At 36.7% G+C, this 18,675-nt stretch overlaps 1 protein-coding gene across 4 annotated transcripts in view; it reads right to left on the reverse strand.

Annotated features, from left to right (window-relative positions):
* ZNF385B (zinc finger protein 385B) overlaps positions 1 to 18,675 on the reverse strand; it is a 313,431-nt gene that overhangs the window by 216,331 nt on the left and 78,425 nt on the right. Inside the window, exon 2 of one of the 4 annotated variants that reach the window (XM_027055377.2) lies at positions 13,539 to 13,590. The exons of the other annotated variants lie outside the window; for them this stretch is intronic. The gene's annotated coding sequence lies outside the window, so the exon portion shown is untranslated. The remainder of the gene's footprint in view (positions 1 to 13,538; positions 13,591 to 18,675) is intronic. 4 annotated transcript variants of the gene reach the window in all.

Genomic DNA, 18,675 nt, shown 5'->3' on the forward strand with positions numbered 1-18,675 from the left:
ATTTCCTTTTCCTTCCAAGAGTGGCTCTGCAATTTTATCTAAATGATCAATTATCTCATATAGATAGGTGTAAGGGAAGGGGGAAGGAAGAAAAGAAAGGAGGGAGGGAGGGAAGGCAAATGGTTTCTTTTCCTTAAAAGAAATATCTCTTTAAATATAAAATCATTGTTGCATTCTATTTCCAGCAATATAATGAATTGATCATATATTCTAAAATAAACTCTCCCCTTGCAAAATGGATAAGATTATTTTAAGAATCCTTTTAGATGCATAAGAGATTTAGAAAAACACCAAGGAAAATTTTCAAAGGCCAAAAATGGAAAGCTACTTTGTAAGATGGTACTGTTCCCATCGTTGCCCTGAAGGCATTTGACAGCATGGGTATCCTGGCTTTTTGCGTTCTAACTACTGGATGGGAGCAGAAATCAAGGCTCTGCTCCTCTGCAAGGTGGAGAGTCAAAAACGAAACTCAAAGCCAAGTCCTTTGAAGAGCAAACCTTCAGAAAGCCTGCTCGCCAGCAAAGGTGACAGCAAGGAAAAATGTCTGTTTTGGCCATAAATTAGGGAGACAGGATGGTTTTCTTAGAATTTATAACCATAGTCCTATCCTTACATGGCTCAGGATTTAGATATTCTCTACATGTTTGGTCCAGAAAACCCCAAAACAAGAAAAATAACAGATATGGTTCCAGGGCTGGTTACCTCCTTCAGCACCAAGAAGAACCTAAAATATTTTTGTCTAGAAGTGTGCTTCCTCAACACAAGTCTTGCAGAATTCTTTCAGAGAAAGGCTAGTGAAACATGAGCTAACAATCAGAAATTATAAAATACACAAAGAAATAAGCCACCGTGGGGCACCTGGGTGGCTCAGTTGGTTGAGCATCCTGCCACGGCTCAGGTCATGATCTCACGGTTCATGAGTTCGAGCCCCCTGTCAGGCTCTGTGATGACAGCTCAGAGTCTGGAGCATGCTTCAGATTCTGTGTCCCCCTCTCTCTTTCCGCGCCACCCCTGCTTGTGCTCTGACTCTGTCTGTCTTTCAAACATGAATAAACAACAACAACAAAAAAATTTTAAAAAAAGACATAAGCCACCTTGAACAAGAGAAAGAAAAAAACAGTATAAACCTCTTCACGGATTTCTTAGAATTATAAATATAAAATGTATCTGAAATATTTGAAAAATTGTGGATTGTGGATCACATAATGGTCATTAAATGATTCAAATAGTGGTATTTGTGCTCTATATGGAGGTCAAATATAGAGAGAATTTGGGAAGATGTGTTTGGAATAATGGAAATTTTCAGACTAAATCCTGAAGAGAATTGAAAAGGCAATTTTCCCTCAAGCCCAACTCCTGCCTTCATCCTTTCTACATCTTTCTCTTGCCTTCTCTCTTCTCCATCCCCTTTGGAAAGTCTGGAATGTTCACTCTGACTAACCTTAGATTAAGGTCAACCCTAACCATATAAGCATCACTGCCAACAGTCAACTGGAAGTCTTTTTTTTTTCAATTGTTTTTAAGGAGAGAGCACCAGCAGGGGAGGGGCAGAGAGAGAGGGAGAGACAAAATCTCAAGCTGGCTCCACACTCAGCATGGAGCCTGACATGGGGATCAATCTTACAACCGTAAGATGGTGACCTGAGCTGAAATCAAGAGTTGGATGCTTAACCAACTATGATAATCCAGAGATAATACTCATGTTCTATTTTTATTTGAAGATATTATTTTATAATATTAATTTTAAAACACTCTCATTATGGCATATGACTTAAATGTGATAAAGAACCATGCTATTTCATTTGAATATGATAGTAAAGAAAATTCACAAACTTTTTATACAACTTAAAACCACACAGACTTCTATCTGAAAAATGAAATTTTGTTTAGTGTAACTACCAAAAGACTATCCAAAATATCTCAGTCTTAGAAAAAGCACAGTGTTTCAATAAATGCTTTATCAAAGTCTGTTATATATTTTTAATGTTTTTATAGAATTAGGTCCGAAACTATCAACAGCTTTCTCAAGGCTAGGAACTACTGGCAATGTCATTATTACATATTAGGAGGCTAATAATGTATTTTTAAAGTAATTTATTGATTCAACAACATTTAAATGGACATCTGCTTTGTGCCTGATACTATGATATGCTCTGTAAATAATTAATGAGCAAAAATAGTCACAGTTCCTGCTCTCATGGAGTCTACGATTAAGAGACGAGCACAGATAATTATTGCAGTGGTCATCAAATAAATGTAGAATTACAAGTGGGCAACTATAACATTATTCTTTTTGACTATAGTCAACAAATACATTGATCTTAAAACACTTTTAAAGAATATTTAACTTGTCAAAAGTTAAGGGGTAATGAGCTACTTTGGTCTTATTGTGGGTACATTCTTATAAATATAACTCAAATTTCCTATGGGAAATCTTCAATTGATACTATACCTATTTAATCTTTTTGAATTTATTAACAATTTTGCCAATTTTTAGAAATTTTAGGAACTATTCATTAAAATCCCCAATGACAGGGCACCTGGGTGGCTCAGTTGGTTAAGTGGCTGACTTCGGCTCAGGTCATGATCTCGAAGTTCATGAGTTCAAGCCCTGCGTTGGGCTCTGTGTTGACAGCTCAGAGCCTGGAGCCTGCTTCGGATTCTGTGTCTCCCTCTCTCTCTGCCCCTCCCCCACTTGTGCTCTGTCTCTGTCTCTCAAAAATAAATAAATGTAAAAAAATTTTTTTAAAATCCCCAATGACAAATAACTGAATTTATTAATTTTAACATTTTACCAAATTTTGTTTCTTTACTTGAAAACTTTGAAGCAATGTAGATTGTATGGGATACTTTCATAGATTTTTAAGATTTTTACTTTCAATGTGATATCATAACTGCATTTTAGGAAGTTTCATTTGATTCTCACTACACCTGCCTACTAGAGGAAAGATGGATACACAGGCCAGCACATCAGGTGGGCTAAGCTGCTAGTCCCAGACAGGGAAACCTGAACTGGAGGACAGGGCTCACAGGGATGGGGAGAGAGCCTGCCGACCCCAAAATCTGCAAATACTGATTCTTTACAGCCCTCAAGCAATCTAAACCCAACTCATGCAAAATTAATAGTAGGAAACTATAAATATGAAAAGAAAAACAAGGGTTTGTTAAATCTATATTTTGGTGACTAATTTTAATAATTTTGCCCTTTGGTAAACTGGCGTTTAGATGATTGACTTTAGTCCATTTGGCCTAGAATTAACTATAGCACGTCAATCTGACTTGGTCCTTAGTCATCAGATAAGAATATCCTGGCAACCTGAGGCTAGAATGGAGCCAGAACTGAAGAGTGAGTGCAAGTTGGCCAGAAGGGCAGAGAGGAGAAGAGCAAGGCAAGAGCCGGGGGAGGAAGGACACATAGAAAAGCCTGAACTGGCAAGAGAAATTGGGTTGAGATGAAGCCAAGGAGTACTCCAGGTCCAACTAGGATGAATGTTGGAGGCTATTTTTAAGAGTTCTATCTGTCACTGGAAAGCAGTGATGGTGTTTTAAAAGGGGGTAACATGATGAGATTTGGGTTTTGGAAAGCACTCTGGCCACAATGTGGAGAATGAACTGGAGAGCAGCTGGGGCATATGCAAGAAGATCCAGCAGAAAATTCTTAACAATGGTTTGCTGAGAGATGACAGCAGTGTGGACTGGGGCAGGAGTGAAGGAGATGGTGAACAGTGGACAGACTGGAGTAGTTGTCTTCAGTTGAGAGTGATTTTGCTTCACTGAGGTCATTTGAATATCTGAAGACATTTTTGGTAGTTACAACTGGTCTAGAGGGATGTGCTCTTGGCAAATAATGCATAGAGGCCAGGGATGCTGCCAAACATCCTGCAATGTGTACAATAGTCCCGCATAATAAAGAAATGTATGACCCAAAATGCTACAGTACCCAGGCTGACAAATAGTGGGCTAGAGAGATACTTAGGGAGTAATACAGACTTCCTGTTAGAAATTAACTGTAAGTATAATGCCAGATTTATCAAAATAAAATACAATGACCATAAAAAAAAACCACAAGGTCAGTAACTGCTTTAGGGACAACAAAATTGAAATAAACAGGTGCAATTCAGAGCAATTATTAAATACATATGTATAGTTACTATATGCTTACATGGGATGAGAGCTGTAAACTGCATTCCCAGCTTGACAGAAATACATGGTGACTAAATCTAGCATTGTCTGCAAAAGAGGCACGCACTTCACTCTGGTAACAGTCAGCAGGATCTAAATTTAGTTTATACTCTTAGTGCATTAAAATAGCATCAAGAAGCTCAGGAAGTCTAAAACTATCACACTCCAAGTTTCTGTCTATACTGTTAATAGCTACTTGCCAAGATCCCTGTTGCCTATGTGATGATTATAGCCTATTAAAAACATGTCCTCCGCGAAGTGCTCTAAAAAAAAAAAACAAAAAAAAAAACCCAACAAAAAAAACCACCAGGAAATGTAGTTAAGTGAATGATTCCAGATAAAATAATTGGCAACACAAATATCACAATGTAGGCATTCATAAGGAATAGATCTTAACTCCTGAAGTTTTGTGAGAGCTTTATGAGGCTTTTTTACTGTTTACCATAAAAGTTAAAATGCTTTTAATCAGAGTTCCAGTGTCACAATGGTAAATTAGAAAAGCAAATAAACATTTTTATTTGAACAGAAAATCTACTAATTGCCTACATGTGACTTGGATAAAAGCTGAACTGGGGAAGGTCTGAGCCAGGCCTATTACTGAAAATGAGGAAAGATTAAGACTGTGCTTGGTACCTTAATTTATCTGTTAAACCTCTCTTCTATTCAAACAAACAAAAACCAGATGGACTAACCCAATGAGATTCATGTTTTCACTTCCGTTCATAGGACCTCCTAAAATGCAGTTTGAGTTTTAAAAAAAAATTGCTTTATTTTCTGAAATTTTAGTTCAAGATGTATTCCTTCCAGGAAAGTACTCTCAACTGTTGCATTCTGCAATCATCTAAGCAGATACAACCCAGGAGACCGAACTTATAAAAAGTTCAGAATTAACGTCCTAGAGCAAGGATAGGTTTTTTTTTTTTCCTATCAAGAAGCCATGAACAAAAAAGGAAAGAAAAATCAGCAGCTTCATAAAGTCAAATTAACTCATGTTAGTGTTTTCTTTTACAGGAATATATATACTGTACTCTCCTACACTCATGGGCAGGTTCTTGTCCAGTGTTAGATACATGAGATACAGAAAGTATCTGCTTCAGTCACTTTGTCCCCTCACACGTGTACTGCCCTCTTCATGCCTATGCTCCTGTGCCTATGACTATAAATAGAACTTCAGCTACGTACATAGCTACCTAGAACAAAGACTACATCTCCCAGTTTCCTTTGCAGCTAGGCCTGGCCAGGTGACAAAATTCAGTCCAAGTGAAGCTTCTGGATATTTTCTTAAAGGGAGAGGAAGCCACTTTGCTTCTTTCTTCCTGTTGGCAGGAATTTAAACATAATGACAAACCCAAGAATCAGCACAGGACATGGAGGGCAAGCTGCCCGTGGATATCAGAGCCAAAGAGAGAAGCCTGGTTCCCTGACACTAGAATATCACACCAAACATGGAGGGTCAACAAAATATGTTTAAGTGAACAAGAAATACAAGAATTTAAAATAAATTCTTAAGTCACCATTATTTTGTTTTCTTCTGTCACTATAGATGGCTTTAATCCCAATGAATACAATGTCTTTGCATTGTACATTTCTGATCAGCTGTGTCCTCTGTCTTACTCTGGGATTCTCATTTACATACAGACTTCAAGTTACATGTTTTTTTAGGAACTCTTCCAGCTGCCAATTTCCACAGAAAATTTTCTTTACATTTAACTAGGACTTGTGATCTATACATTTCCACCTAATTTTAAGTTTTCACAATATTGTGTATCAATATATATTAATTTGAATTTACTCTAGGCCCACACAACTAGCTGATGAATTCCTTAAGTTTGGGAAATGTTCTTTCTACTTCCTTGTATTCCTAATACTTTACTAGAGTTTATAGATGTTCATATACCTGCTAGTAATTTAATATACAGAAAGGGAAGTAAAGGAAAGAAATGAGGGAAAGAGTAAAGAAGGGAGAGACAGAAAATGAGAAGGGAAGAGAGAGACAAAGACAAAAAAAAGGACAGTCCAATAAATTTAAAAGCCACATGCAACATCTTTTGCCTCCAGATATATTTAATTAAAACTTTTACACTTTTACACCCGTGGGCATTATTGGAACATTATAGGATCACTTTAAACACCTATTGATTAAACATTCCTGAATAGCACTTTTGAATGCATTATTGAGTGAAAATCTTTGGGGATAGGAGATGGCTCAAGCTGACACAGTAACTCCTCAGGAGTGTAGAGGATAAGAATCTCCATTGCGCACCTGGGTGGCTCAGTTTTTTAAGCATCCAACTCTTGATTTCGGCTCAGGTCACAATCTCACAGTTCATGAGTTTGTGCCCAGCTCCACAAAAAATGTGTAGAGCCTACTTGGGATTCCCTCTCTCTCTGTCCCTCCCCTAGTCGTGCTCTCTCTCAAAGTAAATAAATAAAACTTAAAAAAAATAATCTTCTTAAACCATTCTGTTGTTCTTCTTTGTTAAAATCATTGTTAACAACAGCAACAACTGCTAATAAGAAATGAAATTGAAGAAGGCTTAAAATTTTGCTAGAAGCTCAGAATGATTATCTGACACTGTCTCTTGAGTCTGAAGAAAAGCAAGAAACCAATCCAAGGGTATGTCTATGAGCCAGGGCCAGTCAGGACACAGTGTCTCACTGTTACTGACAGAGAATAAAGAACTCAAGTCTTCTTATGGAGTTTGCCAGATTAGAAGTATCTTCTTGTTCCTACATTCCCTTATGTATCTGGCTTTCTCAATCATGGCTTACCAAATGGTTTTGAACTTCTAAGTCTTGACAGTTTTGACTGTGTATGTTTCTTTTTCATGCTTTTGGATACCTTGTAAGTCTAACCCTGATTCCTGATTTTTCTCCATTTTGCCTTAATTTTGTTTAAGGCAAATTTTGACTACAATTAATCCTGGCTGATAAGAAATGGCTCCACTTTCATTCTCATTTCCATTCCTTTCTAAAAATAAGCTTTTCACTTTGGAACAATTTTAGATTTATTCCATTTTTTTTAATTAAAAAATTTTTAATGTTTGTTTATTTTTGACAGAGAGAGAGAGAGAGACAGAGAGAGACAGAGCATGAGTAGGGGAGGAACAGAGAGAGAGACACAGAATCCAAAGCAGTCTCCAGGCTCTGAGCTGTCAGCACAGAGCTCGACGTGGGGCTCGAACTCACAGACAGCGAGATCATAACCTGAGCCGAAGTCGGACGCTCAACTGACTGAGCCACCCAGACGCCTCTATTCCATTTACGTTTGATAATAAAGTGGTGCTTATTCTAGGAATGCAAAGTTGGTTAAGGATTCTAAAATCAATCTAATTTTTACCACTATAACAGAAGGAGAAAAAGCATGCAGCCATCTCAATAAGTGTGGAAAAAATACTTAAAAAAAATAAAGCATCCATTATTGACAAAAACATCTTAGTAAAGTATTAATAAGATGAAACTTCCTAAATTTGAAAAACGTTGTCTTTAATCAAACTAGTATAGTACCTGTAAAAACAAACAGACACATAGACCAATGGAACAGAACAGAGAGCTGAGAAATAAACCCACACATATACAGTCAAGTAATCTATGTCAAAAGTGCCAAGACTACATAACCGGAAAAGGGTAATCTCTTCAATAAATGGTATTGGGAAAACCGGAAACCCACATGCAAAAGAATGAAATAGGATCCTTTATCTTTCTTACACCATATACAAAAATCAAGTCAAAAGGGATTAAAGACTTAAATGTAAGATTTGAAACTGTAAAACTCCTAGAAGAAAACATAGGGAAAGAGATCCTTGATATTGGTCTTGGTTGGTGACATCCAAAGCAAAAGTGAACAAGTGTTACCATATCAAACAAAAAACTCCTGCATAGCAAAGGAAATGACCAACACAGTGAAAAGGCAACCTATAGAATGGGAGAAAATATTTGCCAATGACATATCTGATAAGCAGTTACTCTCCAAAATATATAAGGAATTCATAGAATTCAAAGAAACCACCTGATTTAAAAATGAAAGAAGCTGAAGACATTTTTCCAAAGCAAACATACAAATAGTCAACAGGTAGATGAAATGGAACTCCTCATCACTAATTATTAGGGAAATGCATATCAAAACCACAATGAAATATCCCCTCACACCTGTTAGGATGGCTATTATTAAAAGACAATAGATGAAAGTGTTGGCAAGGGTGTGAGAAAAGGGAACACTTTCTTACCACTGTTGGTGGAGATGTAAATTGTTACAACGATTATGGAAAACAATATGGAGGGGTCTCAAAATATTAAAAATAAAACTTACCATATGATTCAGCATATATCCACTGCTGGGGATATATCCAAAGGAAATGAAATCAGTATCTCAAAGAGACATTTGCACTCTCATGTGCATGGCCACATTATTCACAATAGCCAAGCTATCAAAACAACCTTAAGTGTCTGCCAATGTATGTATGTATGTATTTGTGTGTGTGTGTGTGTGTGTGTACATATATATATATACACTACATTTTCTTTATTCATATATATCCATATATCTATATCTCATACATATATCTTATATATATATAATGGAGTGTATTATATATTAATATATATGATATATATTAATATAATTAATATATATGATATATATTAATATATATATATATATAATGATATGATATGATTAATATATATGATATTAATATATATGATATATACATTATATACATATATACATATATGTATATATACATATATGTATATATACATATGCATACACACACACACACACATATATATATACATATATATATATATATATATGTAATGGGTATTATTCATCTATATAAAGAAGGAAATCCCACCATCTGGGACAACATGGTTACACCTGGAGAACATTAACGCTAGTGAAATATGGCAGAGAAAGACAAATACAGTACGACCTAATTTATATGTATCTAAAAAGGGTGAACACATAGAAGCAGAGGATAGAGTGATGATTGAGAGGGTTTGGTATAGGGAAAATAGGAAGGTATTGGTCAAAGGCTACAAACTTTTAGTTACAAGATGAATATGTTCTGGGAATCTAATATACAACATGGTGAGTCTAGTTAATAATAGTGCATTATATCCTTGAAATTTGTTGTGTTCTCACCACCACCACCACAACAAAAAAGGTAACTATGTGAAGTGATGTATGTGTTAATAAATTGATTGTGGTCATTCACTTCACAATGTGTATGTATATCAAACCATTAGATTGTATACCTTAAATATACATAATTTTTATTTGCCAAATACCTTTATACCTCAAAAAAGGTGGGGAAAAAAGGTTATCTACAAAATTCCTAAAGCAGATATCATAAGGATTAAATATTGAAAAAATTCTCTCTGAGATTGACAGTGAGACAAAAATGTACTTTATACTTTTAATTGATACCATATTGAAGTTTCTAGCTAATGCAATAAGGAAAAGAAAAAACATTTTAAGAATGGGAAGAAATAAATGAAGCTGTGTAATTATTAGCTGATGATGAGATTTGTGTGTGTATAAAAATCTCAAGGATTTCAGATAAATAATTAAACATATAAAGTCAATTTAACAAGAATGCTAAATAAAAAGTCAATCAATAATATCAATTCAATGTCTATAAAACAGGTAGAAAATGAAATTTTAAAAAACTTATAGGGCATCTCAGTGTCTCATTGGTTAAGCATCCAACTTTGGCTCAGGTCATGATTTCAGTTTGTGGGTTTGAACCCCGCATTGGGCTCTGTGCTAACAGCTCAGAGCTGGGAGCCTGTTTCAGATTCTGTCTCTCTGTCTTACAATAAATAAATAAACTTAAAAAAATAATGCATTTATTTAGGTCAATAACAGAGGACAGCATTTTCTACTTTTTAATATATTTTTTCCATATCAAGTAATATGTGCAAACAGTGTGTCATACCTTCTTAAATATAGCAATAAATTTCAAATGTGGATTCTGTTTCGGATTCTCTTTAAAAAAATTTTTTTTTACATTTATTCATTTTTGAGAGACAGAGAAAGAGCACAAGCAGGGGAGGAGCAGAGAGAGAGGGAGACACAGAATGAGAAGCAGGCTTCAGGCTCTGAGCTGTCAGCACAGAACCCGACACGGGGCTCGAACTCACGAGCTGTGAAATCATGACCTAAGCCGAAGTCGGACGCCTAACTGACTGAGCCACACAGACACCCCTGGATTCTCTTTTAAAACTATAGTAATATTACTGAGTTGTTCAGGGACCTTATATTCTTACGTTCTTTACTTGACTTTTCTAGTTTTTGAGAAAGGAAGAATTATTAGTTTCCTTTTGAGTGATTATACAATTAGAAGGATTAAAGATAGAAATATGTTAGACTGTGGTTAGAGAAATAGATTAGAACACCTGGTTAATAAAATAATTAGTATGATCACTCTGTATAGCTTAAATATTCTTTGATCACTATATTTTTTTTTTTATTTTAATGTTTATTTTTTAGAGAGAGAAAGAAAGAGACAGAGCGTGAGTCAGGGAGGGGCAGAGAGAGAGAGGGAGACACAGAATCTGAAGGAGGCTCCAGGCTCTGAGCTGTCAGCACAGAGCCAGACATGGGGCTCGTATTCATGAACCATGAGATCATGACCTGAGCTGAAGTCAGATGCTCAACCAACTGAGCCACCCAGGCACTCCGGATCACTATATTCTGTGTTTTGCTCTAACTTCCACCAGGGTATTTTAAAATTGCTCACCTTTGATCACAATGAGTACCAGGAAGAAGAGTTCCTATGACTTAATTGACATCATCTGCACTATTAGAAAAACACGATTCAGAGGTTTATAAAATGATGATGTGCTAGGAGTCTCATCCTTGAATATGGGAACTGGTTGATGTTTCACGGTTGATGGTTGTGTGCACTGGTACAAACTCTATGGAAGGAAGTTCGGCGAGCAGTAGCGACAGTCTGAAACGGGCAATTTCTAAGCCTCTGTACCCAAGTTACAGCAATTACTCAAAGGAAACAACTAATGACACACAAAGACTTGCCTACGAGGTTATTTGATGTAGCATAATTTATATTAGCAAAAACCTTACTGTAGTATAAATGTCAAATAATAAAAAATTATTAAATACCCATGGCATATTCATATTCACTTTGGAGCCATTAAAATAGGACTGTACATGAATTGTTATAAGACAGTATCTGGCCAGAAAAAGCAGTAATATTCAAATGCTGTCCTCAACTAGTCACCTTTCACCTGTGATGCTATGAAAGGATACATATGCATGTGACAGAGTCAAACGAAGGAAGACATTATGCCAAGGCTCCTGTGACTTTTAATACTTAAATGACAGCAGAAGAGTTCTTTCTGACACATTTTTCCTGCATCAGCAGGACCTGACTCTACTTATTACAGTATCCATTTCCCCACCCTCTTCCCCCTTTTGTGACCCTACTCCCTTTAAGCAAGTTCAGAACACAATTTTTGAATTCCTGCCCATTTTACTTGATGATACCCCCTGGCTCCCATCTCCATGTGCAGAACTGACATGATTTGCTGGATCTATGTGTCCTTCTCTGGGTTTCTTTCTATTTCCTACTGTTCTTGTTGTAACAACAAAGTAACCCCCTTTTATTTTAAAAAGTGAGCTCTTTGATATCCTACTTCTGATGCCTTATGTTCTGATTCCAAATCTCAGAATAGTTTCCTAAAAGCCTGAAGGCTTTGTGCTTTCTCACTGTGGTTTAACTCTGAACAGATCTATTCACTAGACTTTAGACTGATATATGGCACAGATATATAACCTTCTTAACCCTCGGGTTTGTGATAATTTCACTGAATTTTTATTCCTCCTCAACGCGAGAAGCAAACACTACCCTTCCCTCAATTTGGTAGAGGTCCCCAATCCTATTACTTATTTTTTTGTATCATTACTGTTATTAACTCCACTGCCCAATGAGGTAGAATCAATATTTTGGATCCCAAAAGTTCATAGCTGAGATCATATTCCTATGCTGTAGGCTAAAACAATTCATATTCCTATACTGTAGGCTAAAAGATCCTAATCAGGAAGGGCAGTCATCCCCACTGTAGTGGGGAGCATCTTGTTGGTGGAAAAGCAGACTGTATACAGAATCTCAGCTTCCTTCTCTCTCATTCTTTCTTTTTGAATGTCTTTAAAAAAATTTTTTTTAGCATTAATTTATTTTTGAGAGACAGAAAGAGCGCAAGCAGGGGAGGGGCAGAGAGAGAGACAGAGAGAGGGAGACACAGAATCTGAAGCAGGATCCAGGCTCTGAGCGGTCAGCACAGAGCCCGACTTGGGGCTCAAACCCACGAACTGGGAGATCATGACCTGAGCTGAAGTCGGACGCTCAACCGCTCAACTAACTGAGCCACCCACACCCCTTGAATGTCTTTTAATGACTTACAGTGCAAACAAATAACGACAAATAATTAAGTGGGACAAAAAGTACCTTCCGGATGGTAGGTATAAAAGCATCACATTTTTGCTTTACAAAAATGTCCTCCACAGCCACACACAGAATTAAGATGGGAGGCACCAGTTGGGCTACCTGTGACTGGTAGAGAAGCATGGTGGCAGCAGCTGTTGGGGTTAATTTTTCCTTGTCTTTTCATGTCTTTAATTTTGAAATGGTTTACAAAGAAACCACATTTATTACTTTACCATTAGAGAACATTAATGTTCATCTCTTTTTAAAATGTGGCTACTTTATCTTGAACATCCTGAACAAACCGTGTCAAGGCCTAAGTTTTGTTTGTTTGTTTTTATCTGTTTTCAATCCTCTTGTTTCCCCAACTTCATCATCCTTTAGTGCTATTCTCATACAACACTGTCTTATTTTTAGCTTTAAAATAAGAAATGTTATAGACGGGATCCTGATTTGAAAAAAAATGTACAAGTTTGCTTATGGGAGATTTGAATATTGACTGCATATTGGAACATGTTAAGGGGATTCTTCACTTTTTCAGGCATCATGGTATTGTGTTTATGTATTTTAAAAATCCCTTATCTTTTAGGGATATAAATGAAATGTTTGCGAATAAAAAAAATTTTAAAATAAAGTAGTATTTCTTTAAAAAAATGTTATAAGAAAAGAACTTTTTCACATTTCTCAAACACAGCCCTTCCAACCTAATAATAATAATAAGCACATATAATGTGTTTCTCAAGTTCTCGGTTTCTAAAACCTCCCTTCTACATTCACTGCCTGCTAGTAGAAGTCTCCATTAATAAAATAAAATCATGCAAAAGGCCAGGGACTATTTCATTCTAAATATATGTTCTGTATCATCTCTGTGCTCAGATTAGAAGTAATTCCTGGACAGATACATACTCAGAGTTCAGCTTGGTGGTGGACCATGGCTGTAGAGCTGCTTCCATTTACCCTGTTGAGGTAAACAGTTACATCTTCACTCTCTGCTTAGCAGCAAGTAACAAGAAACACTACATTATAAATAAAATGAAAGGGACCGAGGTCACTTCAACTCACCTTCTAAGCTTCCTCCACTTTAAAATGGTAAAATAAAATATTCATGAACTACCATTATGTGGTTGAACAAAGAGGGAGGCATTTCCTCTGACTTATATTAATCCATGATAGCCCATAGCCTCCTATCAAGTCAATCATTTACACCCATTTCTGCCTCATATATGAATAAGGAAGGTAGAAAACACAAATGGCCATGCAAATGATGCTTGTCAAGTAACATTAGAATCAACAAGTGAGACAACTAATCAATCTTTCTAACAGCATGACAAATATACTGAATCAACATTTCAAATATTCACTGGCACTTTGAACAAAAAACACACTACCTAGTTCATCCACAGAATAACCTATTTCCCCAAGGGATATCCAAGGATGCCCAAGGCAACCCATCCTTTCTGAGAATTTAGGGAACATAAATGAATACTGAATGCAAGTTTATTTTCAGAGTTAAAATTTTACGCACTTTAAGTGAAATAGCAATACCGAAAGTAATTTAACATCTTTTAAGATAATTCAAAGTGCTTAACTCATTTAATATAATTATCTCTTAACATTGTTATATAGTCCCTATTTTCCTAGTGCTCTTTAGAAAGGACAAACTACCCTTCCTTTTATCATAATTTTCCCCTTGTCTATATCTAATTGAAGAGCTTTCTATCAGGAAACTTGAAAAATGGATAATTACTGCTCTGGGGCCTCTCGTCAACTATGAACTTGGGAATTGGAGTTTCTGGCCTTTCTTAATGAAAAGTGTCTGAATTAAATTTCCTTCATCTCACAAGTATCATTTTTTTTTTCTTTTGGTAAAAAGTTTCCCAGAGAATCTCTCTTAATAGCCACTGGCAAAACCCATAATTCTACTACTGAAACAATGAGATCTATTTTCCAGATCATCAATCTTCATTCTCCAGACAGATACAATTGTTTGAAGAGTTGCAATTACATTATCCCTCGGTGCTTCTTCAGCCTCCACATTTGACTGATTCCACAGTTAAACAATTAAAAGGCCAAAGGAATTGAGGATTAATTTTTATCTCTAATAATAAAAAGTTCATTGCATTGAATTCCTTGGTATCAGCATCATCACCCTCCTAATTAAAAGTGCAATAGTTATATAATCTTGCAAAAGGAGAAATGGAAGTCAGTACGCATTCATGGACTATATAATGCGAGCGTAGTAACTGCAATCATCTTGACTGTATGGACAGCACCATTTTATACTACCTACAAATGAGTCAATTTAAAGTGCTAGGCTTAGCCTATATAGAGCTAACACTTAATTTCATCCTCTGATGCTAAACATTACATGTTTTTCAATAGCAAACTATATTTAGCAAGAAATAGGTCTAGTAGATTCCAAACCATGGGATCAAGAGTCAGATGCTCTACCAACTTAGCCAGCCCAGAAGCTGTTAGTAGATTCCAAACCAAAAGTAGATAACTAGGATGAACCACACACAGCATCAGCATGTATAATGTTCTACTTTAGTTGGCATCAAAGGCCAGCAGGAGGCTGTGCCTTGCAGCCTTCTAATAATCAGAAAGGAGTCGAGGCCAGCCCTTCTTCACATTCCCTTCCCTTTCTACACCACTGCTCCTATCATCTCATCATGTTACCATCAGTTCTGTTCATGTTGGGGTTCCCCTCAATGGCTCTAGGAAGACAGACCTCCCTGTACCTGCCCAGGTACTGAGGTTTGGTTTCCACAGGCCTCCTCCTGGAGGAGGATCTCCTCCTGGTTTCCACTAGCCTCCTCCAGGAGGAGGATCTGAATTTTTCACCAGCAGCCACAGTGTCAGTGAGGTATGGTGTTGGAACCACTTTTAAGTTTTTATTTAAATTCCAGTTGACATACAGTGTAGTATTAGTTTCAGGTATACGACGTAGTGATTCAACACTTCCATACAACACCTGGTGTTCATCACGACAAGTTCACTCCTCAATTCCCATCACCTATTTCACCCATCCCTCTGCCCACCTCCCTTCCAGCAACCTTCAGTTTGTTCTCTATAGTTAAAAGTCTGTTTTTTGGATTGCAGCTGTCTTTTTTTCCCTTTGCTCATTTGTTTTGTTTCTTAAATTCCACATATGAATGAAATCATATATTTGTCTTTGACTTATTTTGCTTAGCATAATACTCTCTAGCTCCACCAATGTCATCACAAATGGCAATATTTCATTCTTTTTATGGCTGAAAAATATTCCATCATATATCTATATATCTAATCTATATTTATATCTATATCTATATCTATATCTATATCTATATCTATATCTATATCTATATCTATGTCTATCTATCTCCCATATCTTCTTTATCTGTTCATCAGTTGATAGACACTTTGGCTCTTTCCATAATTTGGCTATTGTAGATAATGCTGCTGTAAACACTCTGGTACATGTAATCCTTTGAATTAGTGTTTCTGCATTCTCTGGGTAAATGCCTAGTAGTGCGATTGCTGGATTGTAGGGTAGTTCTGTTTTTAACGTTTTGGGGAACCTCCATACTGTTCACAGCAGCTGCACCAGTTTGCATTGGGAGCCACTTTTCAAGAGAAAATTGCCTGTGAGCTTCTGGAGTACTTCATGGTGTGTATACTCTGAGTGCTTGGCACAATGCCTCAGATGAGATAGAAATTAAAAAAAAAAAAAAAAAAAAGACACCAAAACCTGGAAAAGGAAGGATTTACATTAGAAATTGGCCTGGGGGAAGAAATTGGCCTCAGGATTTGGGTCTTATTAAGTGCTCTTTTATACACTTGTGTCTCTGAGTCTTAACTTCTTCAGGGTAAAATTTGACAGTAGGAGAAACAGAAGGTAAGGAAGGTGAATGATAGGCTGGGAGAGAGATCAATGTTTTAACTGTACGATTTATGACAACTTTCCTTGATCCCAAAACCACAGACCCCTCAACTTGCCTTCCCCTAAAACACTCCATGAAATCATCGTAGAAATCACCCGACAAATATTATATTTAAACATTAAAAATTATCTTAATCTGCTAAAAGTTGATGGTTTTCATCTAACACAACTAAAATTTTATTTAAAAATATACACCTTAGAAAATTACCTGAAGTCTATGTAACAGTTCATGAGTGGGCTTCTGAGAACTACTTTTTGTTTTTTCTAATTCTCTCATGAGGCAGCTGACTAGTTAAGCCAACACTTGTATTGTTTTATCAATACATCTCCATATTTTATTCATTTCAGAATTTATAGACTAATTTCAGTATCAGGACTCGTCTTCCATACAACTATCACAGTCAACTACTGGGTGTTTACCCAAATAATATGAAAACACTGATTCAAAAAGGTATTTGCACCGCTGTATTTATTGCAGCATTATTTACAATAGCCAAATTATGGAAGCATCCCAAGTGTCCATGAAGAAATAAATGAATAAAGAAGATGAAGTGTGTGTACACACACACACATACACACACATATACACAAATATATGTACACACAAAATAAAGAGTCCACTTATCTTGAGCACAGAATATATAGAATTGTGGAATCACTATATTGTACACCTGAAACTAATATAAAACTGTATGTTAACTATACTAGACTTTAAAAACATTTAGATGAAAATAAATAATATTTTAAAAAAACTATCACAGTCATACAGCCAGTCATGAAGGAAATGACCTGAACTATAGGGGAGACTCCCCTGAGACATGATGATTATTATTGGATTGCTGTTCAAGAAATGGGCTAACTAGTAAACATCAAGTGGAGGGACCTGTGTATTGTAATCTATTCTTTGGTTTCTGTTTCACAGGGTCAGTTGCTGTTTGTCATTGTCTTGACTCATCTCATGAACCCCAAATTTCTCTATTTCAAAATGCTGGCATGGAGTATGTTGCCCCACCCTAGCATTCACCAGCTGACCTGCACCTGCTGCAAGCCATATCACAGCAGGTCCTATCACGCTGGTTCTCAACTCTTAGAAATACCTGCCTCCACCCACACAGAGTTATCCTAGAAATTAATAACTAACAAGCTACTATATTAATAACACCACTCTGTCCCTCGTATATAATATTGTAAAGCAGGCATCTTTGGAGTACAGGTCAGTCATTAAGAGAACGCATCTGGAGTCCAACAGACCTGGGTTCACGTGTGACTCTCAAGAGTACTAGCTGTGTGGCCAACAGGGTGCCTTCATGTCTCTGACTCTCATCCATAGAGTGGTGCTAACAACCCTACTACCTCACTGGGTTGATGTGAAGATTAAAAATGCTGCATGCATGATAGCACAAGGACTGGTGACAGTATTTGTTCATCTGTTGGGAGCTACTGTACTAGTGCCATTGTTAATGAAAAGGGATGTGCTTTAGAGTCACAATTTGTTCAAATCATGGCTCTGCATTTCAATTTCTTCATTTGCAAAGGGAGGCTGGCACCAATATGTTATAGATTTGGTTTGAACTTTAGAGATAAATATATTAAAATCCTTGGTAAAACGCCTGGCACGGGGCAAGCACTCAATGAATGGCAGCCACTGTAATAATTACAGATGGAAAATGACTTTGGTTATGAGCCTGTAATTCATATGCCATAACTATCAAGTTGTTTAAAGTTTAAAAGTATTTTGATACCTTTCAGTGCTGCTGTTCTCACTCCATCATGATCCTCACACTGGCAAGGGTACATTATTCAGGCAGAAACGCACCCAGCCTTTCTCATCTTCTATCTACTGAGAAGGGTCTCACCTCTACCAGCTCAGTTTCTTTCCCTTCTCTACCTCAGAGTCAGGTTCTGTTGCCAGGCAAGTTCTCTGGGACTTCTGTGGTCTAGAAATGAAAGAAAGGGGAAAGAGGAGGAAGAAGGGAGACAGGTGGGTTAGAGGTAGGGGAGGTGCCGGGGAGACTCCAGAGAAAAGATGCTGAAGGAACTGAGAGAGGGTGAGAAAACTGAAGAAGGGAAGGGAAAGGGAATTTCCTGAATACTGTTTCATGTATCCTTTTCTTAATA

Source organism: Acinonyx jubatus, chromosome C1 (genome assembly GCF_027475565.1).
Source record: "Acinonyx jubatus isolate Ajub_Pintada_27869175 chromosome C1, VMU_Ajub_asm_v1.0, whole genome shotgun sequence".
Classification (NCBI taxonomy): domain Eukaryota; kingdom Metazoa; phylum Chordata; class Mammalia; order Carnivora; family Felidae; genus Acinonyx; species Acinonyx jubatus.